Source organism: Saccopteryx bilineata, chromosome 9, assembly GCF_036850765.1.
Source record: "Saccopteryx bilineata isolate mSacBil1 chromosome 9, mSacBil1_pri_phased_curated, whole genome shotgun sequence".
Taxonomy (NCBI): domain Eukaryota; kingdom Metazoa; phylum Chordata; class Mammalia; order Chiroptera; family Emballonuridae; genus Saccopteryx; species Saccopteryx bilineata.
The window spans coordinates 25,111,313-25,135,507 of record NC_089498.1 but is presented as its reverse complement, the minus strand read 5'-3'; the positions used below and the strand labels follow the sequence as shown (position 1 = coordinate 25,135,507).

Here is a 24,195-nt window from a genome sequence, read left to right as displayed (position 1 = left end):
GAATGTGAGAGAGAGAGAGAGAGAGAGAGAGAGATAAGGGAGAAGAGGAAGGGTGGAGAAGCAGATGGGTGCTTCTCCTGTGTGCCCTGACCAGGAATCAAATCTGTGACATCCACATGCCAGGCTGATGCTCTACCACTGAGCCAACCAGCCAGGGCTTAGTTTTTTGTTTTACTTCAGCAAGGTTTTATTTGTGGGGTGATCTCATATGGCCTGGGGTGAAGTTGTATTTCTCTAAAGTAGATATGAATTTCCTTCCAGATGCCCTAGCTTGAGCTAATTTTTATGTTAATTTCTTGCTTTGGAGTTCCTGGAGCATTCAGGTATTATAATTAAAATAATTATGAGCCACAATTCTGGTGCTTGCTACCCAGGGTACCAGTGGTCAGGAGATACTTTTCCCTTCCTCCATTCCCCGTAGCCCAAGCAGGGGCTTGTCTTCTTCCTGGGCTGTTTCCTGGGATTTTCCCTGGGATTTTAGGAGAATGTTTTCTAGTCTGTCCTTTCTCTAAGGAGGCACAGAGTTTTCACTTTATTAAGAGTTTTAGTTCTAGGTTTCCATCTTCTTATATGCCTAAGACCAGTCCTGTTATTATTTGAATAACAACCCAGGTTGAAATCAGTTGGGCATATTTGTGTGGGTCTATTTCTGAGCTCTTTTCTGTTCCGTTGACATGTATTTATATATCCCTCTGTCAGGACCACACAAGATTGATTATTGACTTACGTGATAAATCTTAAAGTTTGGTAGACTGATCTCTCCCACTATATTATTCCTTTTTTTGAAAGTGTTTTGATTATTCTAGTTTCTTTGCCTTTTCCTTTAAATTTTAGAATAATTTTGTCTGTATCTTAAAAAAAAACACAAATGTATTTTGATAGGAATTGCATTAAATCTTGTTATGGACTAAATTGTTTTCCCCTCACCCCCAACATCATAATTTTGAAGGCTTACAGTGTGACATGCTAACTTCAAATGAATTGTGAAGTGTTCCCTTCTCTCTCTCTCTTTTGAAGAGATTGTGTAAAATTGATGCTAATTTTTATTTAAACTTTGGTAGATTCTCCAGTGAAGCCACCTAACCCTAGAGATTTCATTTTTTGGGACTTTTTAAATTATAAATTTTATCTTAATAGTTTTAGGGTTAATTGGATTATCTGTCTTAGAAAGAGTTTTATGTTTTTTGGGTAATTGACTCATTTTGTCTAAGTTGTTAAATTTGTATGTGTAGAGTTTTTTGTAGCCCTTTGATGTCTATGGAGTTTGTAGTGATTACTAATTTTATTCCTGATATTGGTAATTTATATCTACTCCTTTTTTTTTTTTTTTGTCAGTCTTGGTAAAGATTTATTGATTTATTGCTCTTTTCAAAGAACTAGCTCTTTGTTTCATTGATTTTTCTCTCTTGTATTTGTTTTTAATTCGTTGATTTCTGCTCATTATTATTTCCTTCTCATTCTGCATATAGTATATTATGCTTCTTTTACTAGGTTCTTGAGGTATGGGCTTAGATTGTTGATTGGAAAGTTTTCCTCTTCATAATATATGTTTTTAGTACTACAAATTTCCCTCCTGAACTGCTTTGGCTGTATCCCATGAAGTTTTTTAAGCGAGAGGAGGGGAGATAGACATACTCCTGCATGCTCCCCAACTGCGATCCACCCGGCAATCTCCCATCTGGAACCAATGCTTGAATCAACTGAGCTATATCCTCAGTACCTGAAGCCAAGGCTCAGACCAGTTGAGCTATCCTTAGTCCCTGGGGCCAGTGCTTGGACCAATTGAGCCACTGGCTGTGGGAGGGGAAGGGGAGGGAAATTAGGAAAGAGAGGGAGGGAGAAGCAGATGGTCGCTTCTCCTGTGTACCCTGACCAGGAAATGAACCTGGGATATCCGCACACCGGGCTGCACTCTATCCACTGAGCCAACTGGCCAGAGCCCCATGAAATTTTATATGCGTTATTCTCATTTTCATTCAGTTCAACATTTTTTAAACTTCTCTTGAAACTTTCTTTTTGACCCATGCATCATTTAGAAATATATTTCTCACAAAAATTAGGGGATGTTTCAAAATGAATATGAAACTATAAAATATCCCCTAATTTTTGTGAGCAGTGTATATTGTTTAGTTTTCATGCTTTTGTAAATAATACGTTCAATATTTGCTTCACATATATAGGTGCTCTTATGTTGGGTGCATAAATATTTACAAGGGTTATTTCCTCTTGTTTGATCTCTTTATCATTATAAAAAGTCCTTCTTTGTCTCTTATTATAGCCTTTGTTTTAAAGTCTATTTTGTCTGATATAAATATTGCTACCCCAGCTTTTTTTATTTCCATTTCTATGAAATGCCTTTTTTTATCCCTTTACTTTCAGTCTGTGTATGTGTTTCAATCTGAAGTGAGTCTCTTATATGGGTCTTGTTTTCTTATTCTTTTGAGTGGAGCATTTAATCTATTTATATTTAAAGTAATTATTGATAAGTATGCAGTTGTTATAATTTTATTATTCATATTTTTAATCTTTTTTTTTTCCTAAAGAAGTCCCTTTAACATTTCTTGTAATATTGGTTTGGTGGTGATGAACTCCTTTAGATTTTTCTTGTAATGCTGAGGTCGCCGGTTCGAAACCCTGGGCTTGCCTGGTCAAGGCACATATGGGAGTTGATGCTTCCAGCTCCTCCCCCCTTCTCTCTCTCTGTCTCTCCTCTCTCTCTCTCTCTCTCTCTCTCTGTCTCTCTCTCTCATCTCTAAAAAATGAATAAATAAAATAAATAAATAGATTTTTCTTGTATGGGATATGATTCAACTCTTAAATTTGTGATATTAATTTTATGGCCCTGAATGTGGTCTATCTTTCATGGATACTTGCAAGGCCCACTATTTTATTTTTTTCCCAATATCTTTTTTTTTTGCAAGAGAGAAAGACAGGAAGGTAGAGATGAGAAGTATCAACTCATAGCTCCCATCCAAGTACTAACCAGGCCCGACCCTGCTTAACTTCCGAGATCAGACGAGATCGGGCGCGTTCAGGGTGGTATGGCCGTAGACTCAACTTATAGCTACGGCACGTTAGTTGTCCATTGATTGTTTTTCATTTGTGCCTTGATTGAGGTGAGGGGGTGGTTCCAACCAAACCAGTGAACCCTTGCTCAAGCCAGTAACCTTGGGCTCAAGCCAGGAACCTTGGGCTCAAGCCAGGGAACTTGTGGGCTTCAAGCCAGCAATCTTTGGGCTCAAGTCAGCAACAATGGGGTCATGTCGAAGATCTCACACTCAAGCCATCGACCCTATGCTCAAGGTGGATGAGCCTGTGCTCCAGCCAGGGACCTCCGGGTTTCAAACCTGGGTCCTCAGCGTTCCAGGTAAATTGTTCACTGCACCACCACGTACTCAGGCCCCAGTATCTTTTAAATCAGCTCCTTTTCTGCTGAATCAGCCATAGTCTAAAAACCCCTTTCCAACTGCATTTGTTAATAGCTTGTATTGTAGCACTTGTTATACTGTACTTTGTCAGTTTATATACTGGTCTTCACCACTGCACTGTGAGCTTGAAGGCATAGACCTAGTGTCTTTGTTTTGTATGTCCAGTCTGATACACAGTAAATAATTTATAGATGTTTGTCAAATGAATGAATGAATGAATGGCTTTTATTAGTGATCACCATTTTTTAAAAGTCTTGGGTAATGTTGATCTAAGGAGATTTTATTCTTATTCTTTTGGTTGTATATATTCTATCAGTCTTAATCTTAAAAACAATGCTTTTGGTTCCATAGCTTCTATTCAGGAAGTAACTGACCCCAGAAACAGACTGTAATGTCTATTATATGATTGGAATGACAATTTTTTTCAGCTTAATCATGCCATAGTTCAAGCATAAACATGTAGGAAGTTCCTTACTCATTCCACAAGACTTATTTCACAACCTCTGCTATTTCCTTCAGGTTGACTTGTCCTCTTTTTGTAGAAGTGTTTCCACCGCAGTACATTTCACAGTGCACGTCCTTCTTAGAGTAAGCAAATGCTCTGATATGTGCTTGGAAGTTTTGTTTCCTATCAGGAAACACATGGTATTCCCTCAATCTTTCCTGCACTTAACTTTGGGTTTCCCTATGAAAACTCTTCAGTTGTTTTCTCCCATTTAGTATAGGTGCCAGTTAAAAATGTACATAAGGGATTTTGTTATATGATATACACACTATTATTAATCTGTTCTGGCTGTGGCTGGGGACCACTAGCAAAGTTTCTGTGTTGAGTAGATGGGATGGATATAGGAGACATTACAGAGATGTGAGTTAAACGTTATGCCATTTGGAACAATATCCTGTTTATTGCCCAGCCAGTTCAGGGTGACTTCTCTTTGTTGCTTTGGGGGGTTTTCTTATGACTTTTACTACAAGGGAAAAAAAAGAGCTGAGTGAACCTGTAGAGAGGGGCAGTGGGGAAAAGAGGTTTTGTGGAATTTCCTTTAAAGTATGAGCGTATTTAATGGATTCATATTTTTTCTCCTTAGGAACTAAATTGTACTTGAATAGGCCCTGGCCGGTTGGCTCAGCGGTAGAGCGTCGGCCTAGCGTGCGGAGGACCCGGGTTCGATTCCCGGCCAGGGCACACAGGAGAAGCGCCCATTTGCTTCTCCACCCCTCCGCCGCGCTTTCCCTCTCTGTCTCTCTCTTCCCCTCCCGCAGCCAAGGCTCCATTGGAGCAAAGATGGCCCGGGCGTTGGGGATGGCTCTGTGGCCTCTGCCCCAGGCGCTAGAGTGGCTCTGGTCGCAACATGGCGACGCCCAGGATGGGCAGAGCATCGCCCCCTGGTGGGCAGAGCGTTGCCCCTGGTGGGCGTGCCGGATGGATCCCGGTCGGGCGCATGCGGGAGTCTGTCTGACTGTCTCTCCCTGTTTCTAGCTTCAGAAAAATGAAAAAAAAAAAAAGAAAAAAGAAAAAAAAAAGGAACTAAATTGTACTTGAATATAGGAAATTTTTTCCATATCTTTTCTCATACTTAGTTTCTTCTCTTCTTTGCCACCTTTTTTCTTTTTTTTCAGCTAAATGCCTTCTTTTATAGACATTTGTTGAAAATATTTAAGAAAGAGGTGAGATAAATAAAACAAGATTTCGGAGAGAAAAGGATATTATTTTACATGTAGTTAGTATTCCTTCATCTCATTTATAAATGACAAAACTAGAGTAAAATACATTGAAGGATTCTTGTGATCGCACATCAAGAATAATGATAGAGAGCATTTTAGTGACAGTTCTCCAAACTCCAGGCTTCGTTATTTTCTCAGACTTTATCTATTCAGAAGTTATATTCAACCATCCAGTTCAGTAAGATTTGACAATTGTATAAATTCATGTAGCCACCATCTAAAATAAGGTGTAATATAAGTACATCATCCCAGAAAATTCCCCATGTTCCCTTTCCAGTTAGTTCTCTTCACCCACCCCCTACACCCCCTACCCCAGACAAACCTCTACCTTCATTTTTATTATGATAGATTAGTTTTTGCCTATTCCAGAACTTCATGTAGATCAAATCACACCTTGTGTAACTCTTTTGTTCCTGGCTTCTTTCACTAGGCATAGTGTTTTTTAGACTTACTTATGTTGCTCTATCAGTAGTTCATTCCTTTTTATTTTCATTGTATGAGATTATACCAGTTTGTTCATCCTGTTGATGGACACCCAGGTTATTTCCAAAGCTTTTTCAAGACATATGTTCTTAGTTCTCTTGGGTAACTATATACCTAGGAATAGGATTGCTAGTTATATCATAGGGTAGATGTATGTTTAATATTACTATCACAGAGTTCTGGCAGCAGCACTTGAAGGACCCACTTGGTCCATGTCCTGGTCCACATTCATTGTCATCAGTCTTATTTTAGTGGGCGGGGAATGGTATCTCCTGCGGTTTTAATTAGCATTGCTCTGAAGACTAAGGATGATGACATCTTTTCATATGTTTATTGGTCATTTGTATATCTTCTGTGAAGCATCTCTTCTAGTATTTTTTATCAGGTTGCTCATCAGTCTGTTGATGATTTGTAGGAGTACTTTATATATTCTGGATAAAGGCACCTTGTCAGATGTAAATGCTATTGAGTTTTTTCCCCAGTCTGTGTCTTGCCTTTATTTTATTTTATTTTTAAAGATTTTGTTTATTGATTTTACAGAGAGAGGAGAGAGGATGGGGGAGGGGGGACCGAGAAGTATCAACTCATAGTTGCTTCACTTCACTTTAGATATTTGTTGATTGCTTGTTGTATGTGCCTTGATCTGACAAGCCCAGGGTTTTGAACTGGGGCCATCAGCAGTCCAGGTCAATGCTTTATCCATAGCGTCACCATAGGTCAGGCGCCTGTTCTTTTTTTTTGTTTTTTTTTTTTGTTTTTTTTTGTGCATTTTTCTGAAGCTGGAAACAGGGAGAGACAGTCAGACAGATTCCTGCATGCGCCCGACCGGGATCCACCTGGCACGCCCACCATGGGGCAACGCTCTGCCCACCAGGGGGCGATGCTCTGCCCATCCTGGGCGTCGCCATGTTGCAACCAGAGCCACTCTAGCGCCTGGGGCAGAGGCCACAGAGCCATCCCCAACGCCCGGGCCATCTTTGCTCCAATGGAGCCTTGGCTGCGGGAGGGGAAGAGAGAGACAGAGAGGAAGGCACGGCGGAGGGGTGGAGAAGCAAATGGGTGCTTCTCCTGTGTGCCCTGGCCGGGAATCGAATCCGGGTCCTCCGCACGCGAGGCCGACGCTCTACCGCTGAGCCAACCGGCCAGGGCCGCCTGTTCTTTTTTTATGGCATGTATTGATGAGCATAAATTTTAAATTTTTATAAAATTTAATTATTATTTTACTTTTATTGTTACTGCTGCTTGCATCCTAAGAATTCTATCCTAAGGTTGAGAAATTATTCTGGCTTAAATATTTAGGTTTTTTATCTATTTTGAGTTCATTTTTATACATAGACATTCACTCTTTAGTTTCATTTTTTTGTTTGTTTGTTTTAGTGAGAGAGAGACAGAGAAAGAGGGACAGAGAAAGGGACAAATAGGGGCAGACAGGAAGGGAGAGGGATGAGAAGCATCAAATCTTTGTTGCGGCACATTAGTTTGTTCATTGATTGCTTTCTCATATGTGCCTTCGTCGGAGGCTACAGCCAAGCCAGTGACCCCTTGCTCAAGCGAGCAACCTTGGGCTTCAAGCCAGCAACCTTTGGACTCAAGCCAGCGACCAGGGGGTCATGTTTATGGTCCCATGCTCAGCCAGTGACCCTGCACTCAAGCTGGTGAGCCTGACTCAAGCCGGATGAGCCCGTGCTCAAGCTGGTGACCTTGAGGTTTCGAACCTGGGTTCTTCATCTCAGACCAGCGCTCTATCCACTGCGTCACTGCTTGGTCAGGCAATACCTGGCTGTTTAACATGCAAATAGTGCAGAAAGATATAGAAGACAAAATGAAAGTTAATGGTTTGATATTTTTCTTTGTAGGCCTCCTCTGTCCAATGTAGTAGCCAGTAGCCATATATGACTTGAGCATTGAGATATGGCTAGTTCAAATTGAGATGTGCTGTAAATGTGAAATGCACACTAAATTAAATAGTAAGAATAAAAAAGCTAGCTTAATTTTTGTATTAATTTTATTATTGAAATAATAACTAACATTTTAATATATTGGGTTAAATAAAATAAATGATTATAATTTTCTTTCACCATTACATTACATTCTTTAATATGGCTACTATAAAATGTAAAATTAGCCTGACCTGTGGTGGCGCAGTGGATAAAGTGTCGACCTGGAAATGCTGAGGTCGCCAGTTCGAAATCCTGGGCTTGCCTGGTCAAGGCACATATGGGAGTTGATGCTTCCAGCTCCTCCCCCCCTTCTCTCTCTCTGTCCCTCCTCTCTCTCTCTCCTTCTGTCTCTCCCTCTCCTCTCTAAAATATAAAAATAAAATGTAAAATTACCTATGTTGCTCCAATTTATGATTTTCATTATATTTCAGTTAGCTCTAACCTAGACCTTTCCCTAAGCATTTAGTAATTAATCTATATATGTATCTGTGTGGGATTTTCTTTCACATAAAAAGGTGTTTTTATTTATATAAATGGAGTCATATAAGCCTATTTTCCTGAAATTTTTTATTTTTGCTTTAAAATACTACTATAGGCCATGGTGAGTGTGCTCAGTGGTTAGAGCATCATCCCAGCACATGGACATCCCAGATTTGATCTCCGGTCAGGGCACACAGGAGAAGTACCATCAGCTTTTCTCCCCCTTTTTCTCCACCTTCTCTTCTTCCCCTCTCTCAGCCAGTGGCTCTATTGGTTCAAATGTCGGCCTCAGGCACTGAGGATAGCTTGGTTGGTCTGAGTGTCAGCCTCAGGCACTGAGCATAGTTCAGTTGATTTGAGCATCAGCCACAGACAGGGGTTGCCAGGTAGATCCTGGTCAGGGTGCATGTGGGAGTCTCTCACTGTCTCCCCTCCTCTCACTTAAAAAGAAAAAAAAGCTGCCCTGGCCGGATAGCTCAGTTGGCTATCGTCCCAAAGCACAGAGGTTGCCAGTTCGATCTCCAGTCAGGGGACATAATGGGAACAGATCAGTGTTCCTCTATCTTTCTCCCTCTCTCACTAAAATCAATAAACATTTAAAAAATGCTAAAAAGTATAGTACATGTAGATTTGTCTGATACTGTTAATGGCTGCATGGTATTCTGTTTTGAATGTTCTGTAATTTATGAAACCATTTTCCTATAAGGACATTTAGGTTTACTGTTTTGCTTTCTGGCAAATAGTATGTTTGTAGAGGCTGCTTTGTATTTAGAAAGGTGATAAAACTCATTGTTGTTGTATTGTTAAATAGAAATGGTTATTGCAACTAGGATGGGTGGGTAAATTTTGTGGAGAAATTAAAAAACTTCCCTTGTAAGGAATAGAATGGCTTCATAGCTATAATCAGAACAGTCTTGGGGAAGAGGCCCTTTAAGTGTAGTATATTTCTCTTGCTGAAGTTCAAACTGCCTCACTTTTGTTCATAATCAGTTACACTGAATTTCGGTAGTAGAGGGACACAAGGAAACCCAGTGTCTGTGTCTCAGCTTAGGAAAGTTTTAAGGCCCCCTATGTAAAAATTATTAACTGTCTTCCTCTTTTCCAATATTTTTCCTTTTTTTCAAAATAACTTTCCTAATATTTCTAAAACTTAGTATATTAGCCAGTCATTTTGGAAGAAAGTCCCAAAAGAGAACAAATCTGTAAGCACTAGTAAGAATGAATGAGATGAAATTATTTAAATGTACTTTGGTCAATTTAACATCTGTTTATAAGTGTTGAAATGGGACATCATGTTATTTCCATAACTGTGTCCTGGGAAATGTGCCTTTTTTTTTCCAATTAGCACATGTAACTGATAAATCCAGGCCTTGAACTAGCTTTTAGAATAAGAGAGGGAAGTGGACAGATGGGAGCAGCTGCTCGCACAGAGGTGTGTCAAGCAAATTGTCACTGTTTTATCTCCAGGCAAGGGTTGTTTCACTTCCTAAACTGAGAATTAAGTCTGTGATCTAATTCTATGCTTGGGAATTCCTTTAAAACAATAAGGTCTTGAACTTTTTTCTTTATCTTCTGGTTGGTAAAGTTGATTTCTATTTCAGTTAACAATTTGCTAGAACTTTTGAACTAAACTGTTTCCTTGCTAGGGATTTTCTTTCCCTCTCCCTGACACACATGGTCTGGTTTATTTAGGATTCTGCAGGCTTTTGAAGGATGTGTGTGTGTGTGTGTGTGTGTGTGTACGTGCACACCTGTGCACGCACGTGCTTTTAAATTTGTGGTGCCAGGAAGAAAAGTTAGCACTCCCTCATGTTAAAAGTTGTTTTTATTTTTCTTCTATGAAACAAAACCTGAAAGGAAAAGTTGAATGAACTTTGTAAGCAGTTGCAAAAATCAGCTGACTTCCAGATCTTAAACTCTGGATTGAGGCACATCTAGAGCACCTCTCTCAGACTTTTCTGTTCATTCTTTTATGAAGATATTTCATGCTCTGAGCCTGGTCTGAGGTTGTTTTTCTTTTAATTTCTAGTTCTGTTTGGATTCTGTAACCATTTTCCAGGCAACTATATATTGCTTCTTTAGAGAACTGGAAAGTTCCACTGATCTGGATCCTTTGGCAATAAATTGACATTTTTATTGAAGCTAATAAGCCCTCCTGGCTGGAATCTTGAAATTGTGGGTGTGTTCCTGCTGCCCAGTGTTGAGTTATTTGTGAACAGATATGAAAACCATATACATCTGAATTTTGTTACCATTGGATTGTGTTCACTTTTTATTTATTTGGGGATTCTTAGCTCTATGTTGAACTCTTCAGATTAAATCCCCTTTTATAACAATTGTTTTGGGCCTCTTGTGTTTTATAGTAGGGGGAAGAGAATGCCGTCATGAGTAGTACTGCCAACAACTTCTTTGAAAGTAGGTATAGGCCCTGGCCGGTTGTGTCAGTGGTAGAGCGTTGGCCTGGCGTGCGGAAGTCCCGGGTTCAATTCCCGGCCAGGGCACACAGGAGAGGCACCCAGCTGCTTCTCCACCCCTCCCCCTCTCCTTCCTCTCTGTCTCTCTCTTCCCCTCCCACAGCCGAGGCTCCATTGGAGCAAAGATGGCCCGGGCGCTGGGGATGGCTCCTTGGCCTCTGCCCCAGGTGCTAGAGTGGCTCTGGTCGCGACAGAGCGACACCCCGGAGGGGCAGAGCATCGCCCCCTGGTGGGCAGAGCGTCACCCCTTTGTGGGCATACCGGGTGGATCCCGGTCGGGCGCATGTGGGAGTCTGTCTGACTGTCTCTCCCCGTTTTCAGCTTCAGAAAAATTAAAAAAAAAAAAAAAAATTGAAAGTAGGTATAGTTATATCTGCTTTTGATTTGGCCAGTCCTGTCTAGTTCAGACCTTAATTTTGCATGACTCTCTGAGCTGTAAAATGGGGATCATAATTCCTACCTCAAAGAGCTGTTTTGAGAATGAAATGAGATGAAGTGTCTTAATGAAGTTTCTGGCAAAGAAGAGTTCGATAAAAATTAGTTATTGTTCCCTTTTACTCCTTACAAACAGGGTTGGTCTTCACTTACTAATTAATATTTGGACAAAGAAATTTTAAAATGACCAGGAAAAATAAGAAGCAGAGTTAACAAATAAATGAAACTTAAAACTAGTTAAAAACCTGCATAGATTTAATTAATATTTTCATTTGCTTCCTACTAAACACTTTCAATTAGAAGAGAATACTCTGACTGCATATTCATTTAATTTTCTTTCCTCTGCTCATCCTAATGTACAATAAAACATCTGAGAGGGAAGCTAGAAATGAAGATTCTTTTTGTGAATGTGAGGCTGTATTTATGTTTTCATGTATTAGAATACAGAAACCTGTACTCAGAAAAGAGCCTGTTAGCAGAATAAGAACTCAACTACAGCCTGACCTGTGGTGGCGCAATGGATGAAGTGTCGACCTGGGACGCTGAGGTCACTGGTTTGGAACCCTGGGCTTGCCCAGTCAAGGCAGATGTGGAAGTTGATACTTCCTTCCTCTCTCCCCTTCTCTCTCCCTCTCTCTCCCTCCTCTCCTCTCTAAAATGAACAAACAAACAAAAAAGCTAAAAATAAAATCAAATAAATTAAAAAAAAAAGAACTCATCTACAGTGGAAGCTTAACCATAAGACTAAAAGTTGGAGATAACTAGTTAGTTTTAAAACATTTATTTGAGTTTTATATAAATCTTAAGTTTCTTAGTATACTTTGTTGTCACAATTTTATTTAAAGCCCACAATTTTATTTACTTAGGTTATCGTTAATTAGGTAATGTCTGATCATTTTACATATATATATAGATATATATACACACACACACAGAGAGAAAGATAATTAATTATGAATTTTGTATATATGTCTGCTGACATTAATTAAAATGTTTTAATTTGTAATCTATCCCAGAGGACTTGTGGCAATGTCTGGAGATATTTGTGGTTGTCATAACCTGGGCTGAGGTGTGGGAAGGATGCTACTGGCATCTGTTAGGCAAGAGCTAGGGATGCTGCCAAACACCATATAGTGCACAGGGCAGCAAAGACATTCAATTCTAAATAACAGTAGAGCTCAAGTTGAAACCCTGCATAGCACTAAGTGAAGCCCAAGTGAACATTTATTTGGTAGTTGGTTTTTATAATTTTAAATTTGCCTTTTTCTGTACTTGACACATTATATGTTCATATAGGATATTTGTTGAATGAATATACAAACAAATAAACTAAACCTGATCCAATCTTGAATTTTGTTGTGGGCAGGTCCTTTTGAAAGTGAGTTCTGCAGATATTTTATTTTATTTTTTTTAATTAAAACGTGTGGTTGTTTGTTATGAGCCTAGTGCCAGTTAAAGGCTCCTAAGGAATATAAATGGGATATTTGATACAATGTATATTTAAGTGGCAGAATATATAGCATTACAAAGAAACTAAATTTTTTTTTTAGACAATTTTAACTGGGTGACATTGATTAATTAGGGTACACAGATTCAGAGAAAACATCTCCAGGTCATTTTGACGTTTGATTATGTTGCATACCCATCACCCAAAGTCAGATTGTCTTCCCTCACCTTCTATTTGGTTTTCTTTGTGCCCTCCCCCCCCCACCCCCTCCCTCTCCTCCTGGTAACCACCACACTCTTGTCCATGTCCATGAGTCTCATTTTTTTGTCCCACCTGTGTATGGAATCATACAGTTCTTAGTTTTTTCTGATTTACTTAAGAAACTAAAAATTTTAAAGGAACTTCAGACACATAACCACCATTACATTAATTACAATTCAATTAATTCTACCTGATTGACCACAAGGACAGGGATCATGTCTGTTTTTATATTAGTGTGAGGCGATGGTCCCAAACTCCATTATCTGCCAGTTGTTGCCACATGGAAACATTACCAGGTCTTATATTTTTTCAACAGATGTTGGATACCTGTATTTTATATAAATTTGTGTGAGTTTTCTTCTGTTTTTGTTTTTTTTTTTTAATTTTTTTTTTTATAGGGACAGAGAGAGAGTCAGATAGAGGGATAGACAGGGACAGACAGACAGGAACGGAGAGAGATGAGAAGCATCAATCATCAGTTTTTCTTTGCGACACCATAGTTGTTCATTGATTGCTTTCTCATATGTGCCATGACCGCGGGCCTTCAGCAGACCGAGTAACCCCTCGCTTGAGCCAGTGACCTTGGGTCCGAGCTGGTGAGCTTTTTGCTCAAACCAGATGAGCCTGAGCTCAAGCTGGCAACCTCGGGGTCTCGAACCTGGGTCCTTCCGCATCCCAGTCTGACGCTCTATCCAGTGCGCCACCGCCTGGTCAGGCTTTTTCTGTTTTTTAAAGAACAATGTATGAGCCTGACCTGTGGTGGCATCGACCTGGAACACTAAAGAACAATGTGTGGTTCAGACAAAAGCAAGCCGTTTTGGAAACTCCAATCTGATTCTTTAACCAGTTCTTGAGATTGTGAACTGTAGAGGATAGACTGATTCTTTCTCCCCCTTTTAATTCTCCTGTGTCTGGTGGACAGATATGTAATCATTGCTTTTCCATTTTTATCAGAGGAAACACATGTGGAGATATATGTCTCTAGTAATAGTTCGTGTTTAGATCATTGCAAAATAATTAGGCTACCCATTGTAAAGGCTTGAGTCTGAATATATAGGGTAGTTAAAGTAGAAGCATGCATCTAGCTAGATTTCTACATAGAAATTTATACTTTAAGCAACTTTTATTATTATGGTTCCTCAAATAAAGAATATTCTATGCCTAATGAAATTAGTTTAATTTTACCTTTAAAACTGTACAAAGGAAGGGAAGATATATTTACTTTTGACTTTTGAGCAACTAATATTTATATATAATGTTTCTGATCTGCCTATTTTATTAATTTTCTCATTGATTTGAAAGAGAGAGGAAGACAGAGAGGAAGAGAGAGTGAGATACAAGCATTAATTTGTTCTATTTAGTTGTTCCATTTAGTAGTGCACTCATTGGTTGCTTTTTATAAATGCCCTGATGAGGGATTGAACCTGCAGCCTCGGTGTGCTGGGATGATGCTCTATCCACTGAGTCACCTTGCCAGGGCCTGATCTAACTATTTTAACCAGATCTTGAATATGATGCATGAGCTAATTAGCCACCTAAGTGTCTTGGTCTTTGTAAAGCAGGACATGATTGCACAAAGTATTGAAATATTTTATTTTATTACATTTTACCCTTACTTTGTTTGAATTATTGTAAAATGAATAGTGTTGATACCAGTAAGGAAATATATAGGTCTCAGACTCTTTTGGTTTTTTGTTTGTTTGGTTATTTTAGAGAGAGAGACAGAGAGAGGAACAGATAGGGACAGACAGGAGGGAGAGATATGGAAACATTAATTCTTCGTTGTGGCTCTTTTGTCTCCTTAGTTGTTCATTGATTGCTTTTTCATATGTGCCTTGACCAGGGGGCTCCAGCTAAGCCAGGGACCCCTTGCTCAAGCCAGCGACCCCACACTCAAGCTGGTGAGCCTGTGCTCAAGCTGGATGAGCCAGCTCTTAAGCAGGTTTTGAACTTGGGTCCTCTGCGTCTCAGGCCAACCCTCTATCCACTGTGCCACCACCTGGTCAGGCTCAGATTCTTTTTTTAAAACATCTTTTTAGTATGGAAACTTCAAACATATACACAAAAGTAAAGAGGGAAGGATAATGAATACTTGTACCATCATCAGACTTCAACAATTACCAGCATTTGCCAAATCTATGAGGTATAGATATTATGGTCACCTTTTAATTTCTTTTTTTTTTTTTTTTTTTTTTTTTTTTTTTTTACAGAGACAGAGAGAGAGGGATAGACAGGAATGGAGAGATGAAAAGCATCAATCATTAGTTTTTCGTTGCGCATTGCGACACCTTAGTTGTTCATTGATTGCTTTCTCATATGTGCCTTGACCGCGGGCCTTCAGCAGACCGAGTAACCCCTTGGTCTAGCCAGAGACCTTGGGTCCAAGCTGGTGAGCTTTTGCTCAAACCAGATGAGCCTGCGCTCAAGCTGGCGACCTTGGAGTCTCGAACCTGGGTCCTCAGCATCCCAGTCCAACACTCTATCCACTGCGCCACCATCTGGTCAGGCTAATTTCTTCTTTTTAAAATATTTTTATTGATTGATTTTATCAAGAGGAAGTGGGGAGAGAGAGAAACAGAAACATCAAGCTGTTTCTGTATGTGCCCTGACTGGAGATCGAACCAGCAACCTCTGCACTTCAAAATGATGCTCTAACTAACCAAGCTATCTGGCCGGGGATAATTTCTTTTAATTATGGAAAATTTCAAACAATAGTAGAGAGAATGGTGTTAATTAATCCCCATGTACACATTACCCAGCTTCAATACTTATCAACGCATGTCCCATCTGTATATCATCTGATAGCCCTATCCATTCCACCACCAGTACCCTCACTGAATATTTTGAAGCAAAACGTTCATTCACATTGTATCATTTTAGCTATAAATATTTCAGTATCTCTAACGAGTAAGTATTCTTTTAGAGAAAATTATGATTATTTTGTCTGAAAAATAACAATTCCTTGATATCATCAACCATTTATTGTGCTATTTCCTTAATTGTATCATAAGGGTTTTTTACAGCTATCATACAAGGTCCACATATTAGATTTAATAGATGAGTCTAAGAAGTCTCATTTTACCTCCCCCCACCCTGCCCTTTTTCCCCTAGCATTTTTTTGTTTTTTGTGTTTTTAACAGTTTTTAGGTATAATTTATCATACTATGAAATTTACCTAATGTAATTATATAGTTGTAATGATTTTTAGTAAATTTTTTAGACTTGTGACCTTTGTTACACATTATAAGGTTTTTTTGTTTGTTTGTTTGAATTAGTAAGAGGTGGGGAGGCAGAGACAGACTTCTGAATGCACCAGGCCTGGGATCCACCTAGCAAGCCCCCTACCAGGCAATGCTCTGCCCAACTGGGCCATAGCTCCCAGCTATGTTAGCCTCTGAGGCGAGGCTATGGAGCCATCCTCAGTGCCAACTTTGCTCAAACCATTTGAGCCATGGTTGCAGGAGGGGAAGAGAGATAGGAAGAGATTGGTTGGGAGAGAAACAGATGGTCACTTTCTCCTGTTTGCCCTGACTGGGAATCGAACCCGGGACTTCCGCATACTGGGCTGATGTTCTTCCACTGAGCCAACCAACCAGGGCCTGCATTATTAGTTTTAAAACATTTTCATCACCCAGTTTTCTTCTGCCCATTTGCAGAGAATTCCTGCTCCCTTGTTCAGCCACTGGCAAATTCTGATCTGCTTTACATATAATCATACTTTAATATAGTCTTTTAGTGTCTGCCTTCCTTTATTTAATATAATGTAGTTGAGGTTCATTGATGGAGTACTATCTATCAGTAGTTAATTCCTTTTTTTGCTGAATAATGTTCTTATATGGATATGCAAATTTTATCTCTTCACTAGTTGGTAGACATTTGGATCATTTCCACTTTTTGGCTATTATGAATAATGCTGCTATGAACGTTTATGTATAAGTCTTTTCAAGGACATGTTTTTGTTTTCCTTGGTTGATACCCAAGAGTGGAATTGCTGGGTGATATGGTAAATTTATGTTTAAAATATTTTTAGCCTGACCAGGCGGTGGTGCAGTGGATAGAGCATTGGACTGGGATGCAGAGGACCCAGGTTCGAGACCCCCGAGGTTGCCAACTTGAGCACGGGCTCATCTGGTTTGAGCAAAAGCCCACCAGCTTGAACCCAAGGTCACTGGCTCCAGCAAGGGGTTACTCGGTCTACTGAAGGCCCACGGTCAAGGCACATATGAGAAAGCAATCAATGAACAACTAAGGTGTCGCAACGCGCAATGAAAAACTAATGATTGATGCTTCTCATCTCTCTCCATTCCTGTCTGTCTGTCCCTGTCTATACCTCTCTCTGACTCTCTGTCTCTGTAAAAATAAAAAATAAAAATAAAAAAATTTTTTAATTTATTTATAAGGAAATTTTAAGAAATTGCCAAAGTGTTTGCCAGTGTGGCTACACCGTTTTACATTCCTACCAGCAGTGTAAGAGGGTTTCCATTTCTCTGCTTCCTCACCAACACCTGGTATTGTCAGTCTTTTTGACCTAGTGGATGTGGAGTGGTAGCCCATTGTATTTAACTTGCATTTTTCTAATGACTAATAATGTTGAGTATCTTCTCATACATTTACTAGCCATTTGTATATCTTCTCTGATGAAATGTCTTTCTTTCTTTCTTTCTTTCTTTATTTATTTTTGCCTAGTTTTGAACAGGGGTCTGAATTGTATATCTTCTTATTAAGTTGGCATTCCACTCCCACCTCAATTTTTCAGCTGCTTTGACAGCCAGACTCTGCACTCTGTCTCCTTAGCCATGAAAATTCAGTTTTCTGCTTGAGTTCTAGCCACTCATGCAACAGGAATTGGCGAATGCCCGCAGGCAAAGCACTGTAATTCAACTCTTACAATCATTTGCCTTAATTTTTGCCTGGTTTTGGTTGCTCTTTTGTGCCTTTAATGCTTGTTTTTCATATTTTGTTGAGTTTATCATTATTTCTGACTGTAAAAGGGTTCGTCAAAAAAAAGCTACTCCACCGTTCCTGTGTTATTCCATTTAAAAAGTTTTTTATGTGTTTAACCTTGTTATTCAATTTCAGATATCACATATGTATTATAATTACTTTATGATTTACAAGCTCTTTATAGGCTTAGAAGTAACTCCACATATTATTAATTCGTCAGATATTTACAATGACGTGGAAAAACAACTGACCAGTCACCATGGTGAAATTTGTGTTGTAATGATGGTCAGATAAGCCACAACACATTATAGCCACAAATACTGGCCTTCTTCTCATTACCCATCTACTTGAAACATACTCTAAAACAAAATGATGTAATAGATGACCAGTATTTAGTAGGGTTAAAAATGACCAATTGACAAACATTTATAAATGCTTAGTTTGTACCCTGGCCATTTAGCTCAGTTGGTTAAGAGCATAGTTCTGAAACAAGGTTGTGGGTTCAATCCCTGGTCAGGGCACACACAGGAAGCAACCAAAAAATTCACAACTGAGTAGAACAACAAAAACAACAAATGCTTTCCTTCCTCTCCCCTCTGTCTCTCTTCTTCTCTCTGTCTCTCTTTAAAAAAAAAAAAAAAAAATCAGGCCTGACCTGTGGTGGCGCAGTGGATAAAGCGTCAACCTGGAAATGCTGAGGTCGCCGGTTCGAAACCCTGGACTTGCCTGATCAAGGCACATATGGGAGTTGATGCTTCCAGCTCCTCCCCCCTTCTCTCTCTCTGTCTCTCCCCTCTCTCTCCGTCTCTCCCTCTCCTCTCTAAAAATGAGTAAATTAAAAAAAAATCCTTCATTTAAAAAAAAAATCAGTAAGAAAATAAGCCCTGGCCAGATAGCTCGGTTGGTTGGAGGGTGCAAAGGTTGCCAGTTCAATTCCCTGGTCCGGGTACATAAAGGAGTAGCTTGATGTTCCTGCCTCTCTCTCTTCCTACCTCTCTCCCTCCAAAATAAACAAATAAACATAAAAATTTTAAATGCTTAGTGGTTCTTAAACTATTTGATCTTAGGACTTCTTTACATTCATAAAAATTATTGAAGATCCCAAAGAGCTTTTGATATCTCTTGATATTTACTATATTAGAAATTAAAACTAAGAAATATAAAACAGTTATTTTCAAATAGTAATAAGCTCACTATATGTTAGTATAAATAGCGTTTTTAGGAAAAATGAATATATTTCCAAAACAATAAAGAATCTTTGAGAAGAATGGCATTGTTTTACATCTTGAAAAATCTCCTTAATATCTGTCTTAATAGAAGATAGCCAGAATCTCATACTTGCATCACGCATTCCATTAGCCATTGGAGTGTTGATGCCGTCATCTACCATGTAGCCTCTGAAAACTCCCTGTACGCTTGTGAGGGAGCGAGCGAGAAAGGCAGGTAATGTCTTAGTGTTTAAAAGGTGAAGTATTAAATAAAGCGCTATCTTCCTTCTGGAAAAAAGATGCTTAAAGAAATGGACTTTATAAAATGATTTTTAGATACTTACTTTTAAAGGGTGAAAGGCCTCAGAATACACCTCTCTAATCTATTTATTTACTTACTTTTTACAGAGACAGAGAGAGGGCTAGATAGTGTCAGACAGACAGGAACGGAGACAGATGAGAAGCATCAATTATCAGTTTTTCATTGCGACACCTTGGTTGTTGATTGATTGCTTTCTCATATGTTCCTTGACCATGGGGCTACAGCAGACCAAGTAACCCCTTGCTCGAGCCAGCGACCTTGGGTCCAAGCTGGTGAGCCTTGCTCAAACCTGCGCTCAAGCTGGCGACCTCAGGGTTTTGAACCTGGGTCCTCCGCATCCCAGTCCGACGTTCTATCCACTGCGCCACCGCCTGGTCAGGCTCCAGTCTAAATTTACTTCCCACTGTCATCATCTGTCACAACCCCTTATCCTTTTCTTTCAGAGCTCTTACCTCAATCTGTAATTATGTGGATTTTTATGTATTTTATATAATAGTTTTTCACCTCTCTTCTCCCCTACTAGATGGTTAACTAGCGCCCTGAATGCATAAATCCTGTTTGTTCTCAATCTAGTATTTGGTTCATATAATAGTTTGTCAGTAAATATTTGTTAAATGACTGAGTAATGATCTTGGGGAAGCTCATAGTTTCCCATTTGTCAGTGCTGAGCTGTTCTGGGCAGTTCAGTAAAGTGTTTCCTGCATTTGTTCTAGTTCCCCATGGATTGTGCGCTAGATGAGCAGTAAGTGTTAATAGGCAATTTAGAGTTGAGTGTCAGGAGAGGGCCATAAAATGATTCTTTTGTGCCCAGACTTTCATACATGAAGTCTTTTTTTTTTTAAATAAAGATTTCCCTCTGTCTCATTCTTTGATTTGTTATATTTTTCTCTAAATAAACATTTTTAAAAGACCTTCTTTGGCTTTGTGCCAAACCTGACACTAGTGCCAGAGTAAATAGCATTACACCAACACTTCTTTGTGCCTGGATGAAGTTGGCCGAATGTTTCATCTGTTTCCTTGTGGTGATTCTTTCAGCATTCTCAGCTCATTCATCACTGGGTCATCAGAGGCAAGCGGCTGATTTCAGAGCCAGCAGTTTTCTTATGCAAAACCCTCCATTGCCACAGATCTGCCACTGCCGTAGAGACAAAGCCTCAGCTGGAGCTCTTGCTGCAGCCATTGAGGTCCACTCAGTGGCCTCCTGCCCTTGCCTCTGGTTTTATGTAATATCATTGTTTAAAAACAGAATTAACGTCTGTTTTATATAAAATAACCCCATGGAGCAGAAGGTTTGGTTTTGTTTGCTTTTTGCAAGAGAGAGAAAGAGAGGGAGAGGGAGGGAGGGAAATAGATGAGAAGTATCAACTTGTAGTTGCAAAACTTCAGTTGTTCATTGATTGCTTATCATATGTATTGATGGGGCTGGGGGGGGGGGGGCTCAGGCCAACTGCTTGACTGCTTGGCCCCTTGCTTAAGCCAGTGACTTTGGGCTCAAGCCAGCAACCTTGGGCATCAAGCTGGCAACCTTGGGGTTTCAAACATGGGACCTCAGCATCCCAGGTCAGTGCTCTGTGCCACCACTGGTCAGGCAGCAGAAGGTTTCTAGTCCTTAGTAGAAGGGCCCACTGTCAGGTACAATTTTATAGTAAAGTAATTTTTTTCCCTCTTATAAACAGAACTTTAACTTAGATTTGCTTATACGTGTAGGAATGAAGAACAGAGTACTCCCCTGGAAGTATTCAGCTCACAGTTTGTGTTGTATATAAAGATTGTCTTCATTATTGTGCCACATGTTTTTTTGAGCTAATGTGAAATGTAGTTTATACATTGATGAGTAAAATTAAAAAGTTGGGGCTGTCTAGGAAAATCCAAAATACAAGGTTGGTTGTCTTGCCTGGAAGGAAGATGGGAGATTGACGCTTCAAAAGAATGCTACTTTCCACTTGACTGGTCTTTTCAGCACAGTATTGGTATCAACTACTAAAGATGCAGCCTGGCCCTACCCCTCGACCCAAAGTAAGATGCTACATGATAGATTATAGGCAAAAGTATTGGAGACTTGCTTTCTGGTATGAAGGACATTTTTGCTTCAAAGCCTGTAGAGCAGACAAATGGAAAGAGAAGACAGTAGTGACTCAGTACTGTCCTATTGGTTACCGCCTATTTTGTATGGATCATACATTGTAGGAACTAGTGAGTGTTTGATGGTGGCAAAAGCACCTCTGCTGGGAAAGAATAACTTCATTGAATACTTGGGCTTTTCCAAGTTTTTTTTTATCTTATACAAATAACTTCCTGTGGGTATGGGAATTATTGGGTAAGACAGGCTCTCTTGCTTGTTTTTCTTAGGCCTCACTTCCAGCCCATTCCATAGCTGCACACTGTGGAATAGGAGAAGGAAGAGAGCAAAGAAATAACAAAGGTTCTAGAAACAAATACAAGGAAACCAGGGGGTCCAGAGAGGAAACAGACAGGAGGAATTCATAAAGAAACCTTACAAGTAGAGAATATGTCTGTGCCTTCAGACTTATTTTCTACAGTATATTTATGGAAGGGACAGGTGCCTGGGCAGTTCTATTGTGTATTGTGAAAGTTCTTTCATTCTCTGAGCTCTTCAATCATTATCCCTTTCTATATTTTTGTTGCATCTGACCTAACATTCTGTTTTGAGATGAAATTTGCAGTTCTTGCTCTACTTCTTCTTGCCCCAAAGCTGCAAACTCTATTACACCAATAGCAGTATCATCGCTGGATTCTTAGATCTGCTTCTCCATTCAGTCTGTTCTGATATGTCATTTTGGTTGAATTACATGAAAAAAATTCAGTCTCACACAAATACATAGTTGGAAAAGGAAGGAGTATTTTTATAGCTTTTTAAATAATTTTGGAAATTATTCTATGATATTATACCAAAATATGAATAGTGGTAGTTTCTTTAAGTTTAGCTGCAATGTGGAATCTAAAACTTTCTTTTCTAATTTTTATTTATTTATGTATTTAGAGAGGAGAGAGAGAGAAAGGGGGGGGGGCAGGAAGCATCAACTCCCATGTGTGCCTTGACCAGGCAAACCTAGGGTTTCAAACCAGCAACCTCAGTGTTCCAGGTTGACACTTTATCCACTGCGCCATCACAGGCCAGAAGGAATCTAAAACTTTCTCTTTTAATTTTTCTGAAGCTGGAAACGGGAGGCAGTCAGACTCCTGCATGCGCCCGACCGGGATCCACCCGGCACGCCCACCAGGGGGCGATGCTCTGCCCATCCAGGGCATTGCTCTGTCGCAACCAGAGCCACTCTAGCGCCTGGGGCAGAGGCCAAGGAGCCATTCCCAGCACCCGGGCCATATTTTGCTCCAATGGAGCCTTGGCTGCGGGAGGGGAAGAGAGAGACAGAGAGGAAGGAGAGGGGGAGGGGTGGAGAAGCAGATGGGCGCCTCTCCTGTGTGCCCCGGCCGGGAATCGAACCCGGGACTTCCGCACGCCAGGCCGATGCTCTACCACTGAGCCAACCGGCCAGGGCCAGGAATCTAAAACTTTCAATAAAGTTTTTGTACTATTACATCAAAGTCTTTAGTCTCACTTGCACTTTTTTTTTTTAGAAAAACTCTCTTAAAGACAGTTCCAACCTTTTAATTTTACTCATTTTTTTTAAGAGCTGAGAAGCATCAACTCATAGTTGCAGTACTTTAGTTGTTTATTGGTTGCTTCTCATACATGCCTTGACCAGAGGGCTTCAGCCAGTGATACCTTGCTCAAGCCAGCAACTTTGAGCTTAAGCCAGCGACCATGGGATCGTGTCTATGATCCCATGCTTAAGCTGGTGACCTCGTGCTCAAGCCAGATAAGCCTGCACTCAAGCTGGTGGACCTCAGGGTTTCAAACCTAGGTCATCAGCATCCCAAGTCAAATAGTACACAATCCAAAATAGCCCATTGCACTTAGCCAGCAATTTTTTTTTTATTCATTTGAGAGAGAGAAGACGATGAAGGAGTAGGAAACATCAACTCCCATTTGTACTTTGACCAGGCAAGCCCAGGGTTTTGAACCAGTGACCTCAGCATCCAGATCCACTGAGCCCCACCACAAATCAGGCTAGGCAGCATTTTTTTTTAACAGAGACAGAGAGAGAGTCAGAGAGAGGGATAGATAGGGACAGACAGACAGAAATGGAGAGAGATGAGAAGCATCAATCATCAGTTTTTCATTGCGACATCTTAGTTGATGATTGATTGTTTTCTCATATGTGCCTTGACCATGAGCCTTCAGCAGACCGAGTAACCCCTTGCTAGGGCCAGCGACCTTGGGTCCAAGCTGGTGAGCTTTTGCTCAAACAAGATGAGCCCATGCTCAAGCTGGCGACCTTTCTTTCTTCTTTCTAATTGGCTGACAGAGAAGAATACTTCTGGCAAAGTGTTATACCCGGGATACAGAGAGAAAGAAAAAGGTCTCCGTGCTCAAAGGATTAGATTCCTAGTGGGGAAGAGACATACTCCCACAACTAATTCTAAACAAATTATTCTCGATTCCTGATCTGAAGCAGTCATCTCTAACCCAATTAAAGAATCATGCAGTTTTGTCTGCTCTTACTTCATAGGTCACAATTCACTGCAGGGCTTCCGCACATTACTGCTTCCTAGGAGTAGATGTTAAAGGCAGGAGCTCACTCTTTCTTTATGGACCAAGATCTCCTTTCCTCAACTAGACCTCCTGCCACCCTTCAGGTAGTGGAAGCAGTGATGGCATGGTACTCTGTTCCTTCAGCAAGCCTCAGGAGAGAATGACGATAATAGTTATCTAGTGAACACTCACCACGTGGATGCTTAATGTGTAGCATTTCTACTCCTAGGAAATGGTTTCATCCTCATTTTACAGATAAAGGAACAGGTTTAGCTAGGTTTGTTAATGTGTCCCCCAAAATAGGCATAATCCCGGTTCACATCCAGGGCTGTCTGACTCCAAAACTTGAGCCCCTTTCACAGTATCTTAATGCTTTTCCAAGGTGATGGAAGCCAAGAAACAAAGACTTAAACAAGGGTGGCAGATAGATTTT

The 24,195-nt window shown here is 40.1% G+C and overlaps 1 protein-coding gene and 1 non-coding gene across 2 annotated transcripts in view; one reads left to right on the top strand and one right to left on the bottom strand.

Moving 5' to 3' along the window:
- Window positions 1-24,195, top strand: part of CFDP1 (craniofacial development protein 1) — a 141,180-nt gene that overhangs the window by 62,054 nt on the left and 54,931 nt on the right. The gene's annotated exons all lie outside the window — the stretch shown is intronic.
- TRNAA-CGC (transfer RNA alanine (anticodon CGC)) lies at window positions 6,710-6,785 on the bottom strand. Its single transcript has one exon. It is a non-coding gene; the product is annotated as a tRNA-Ala (tRNA).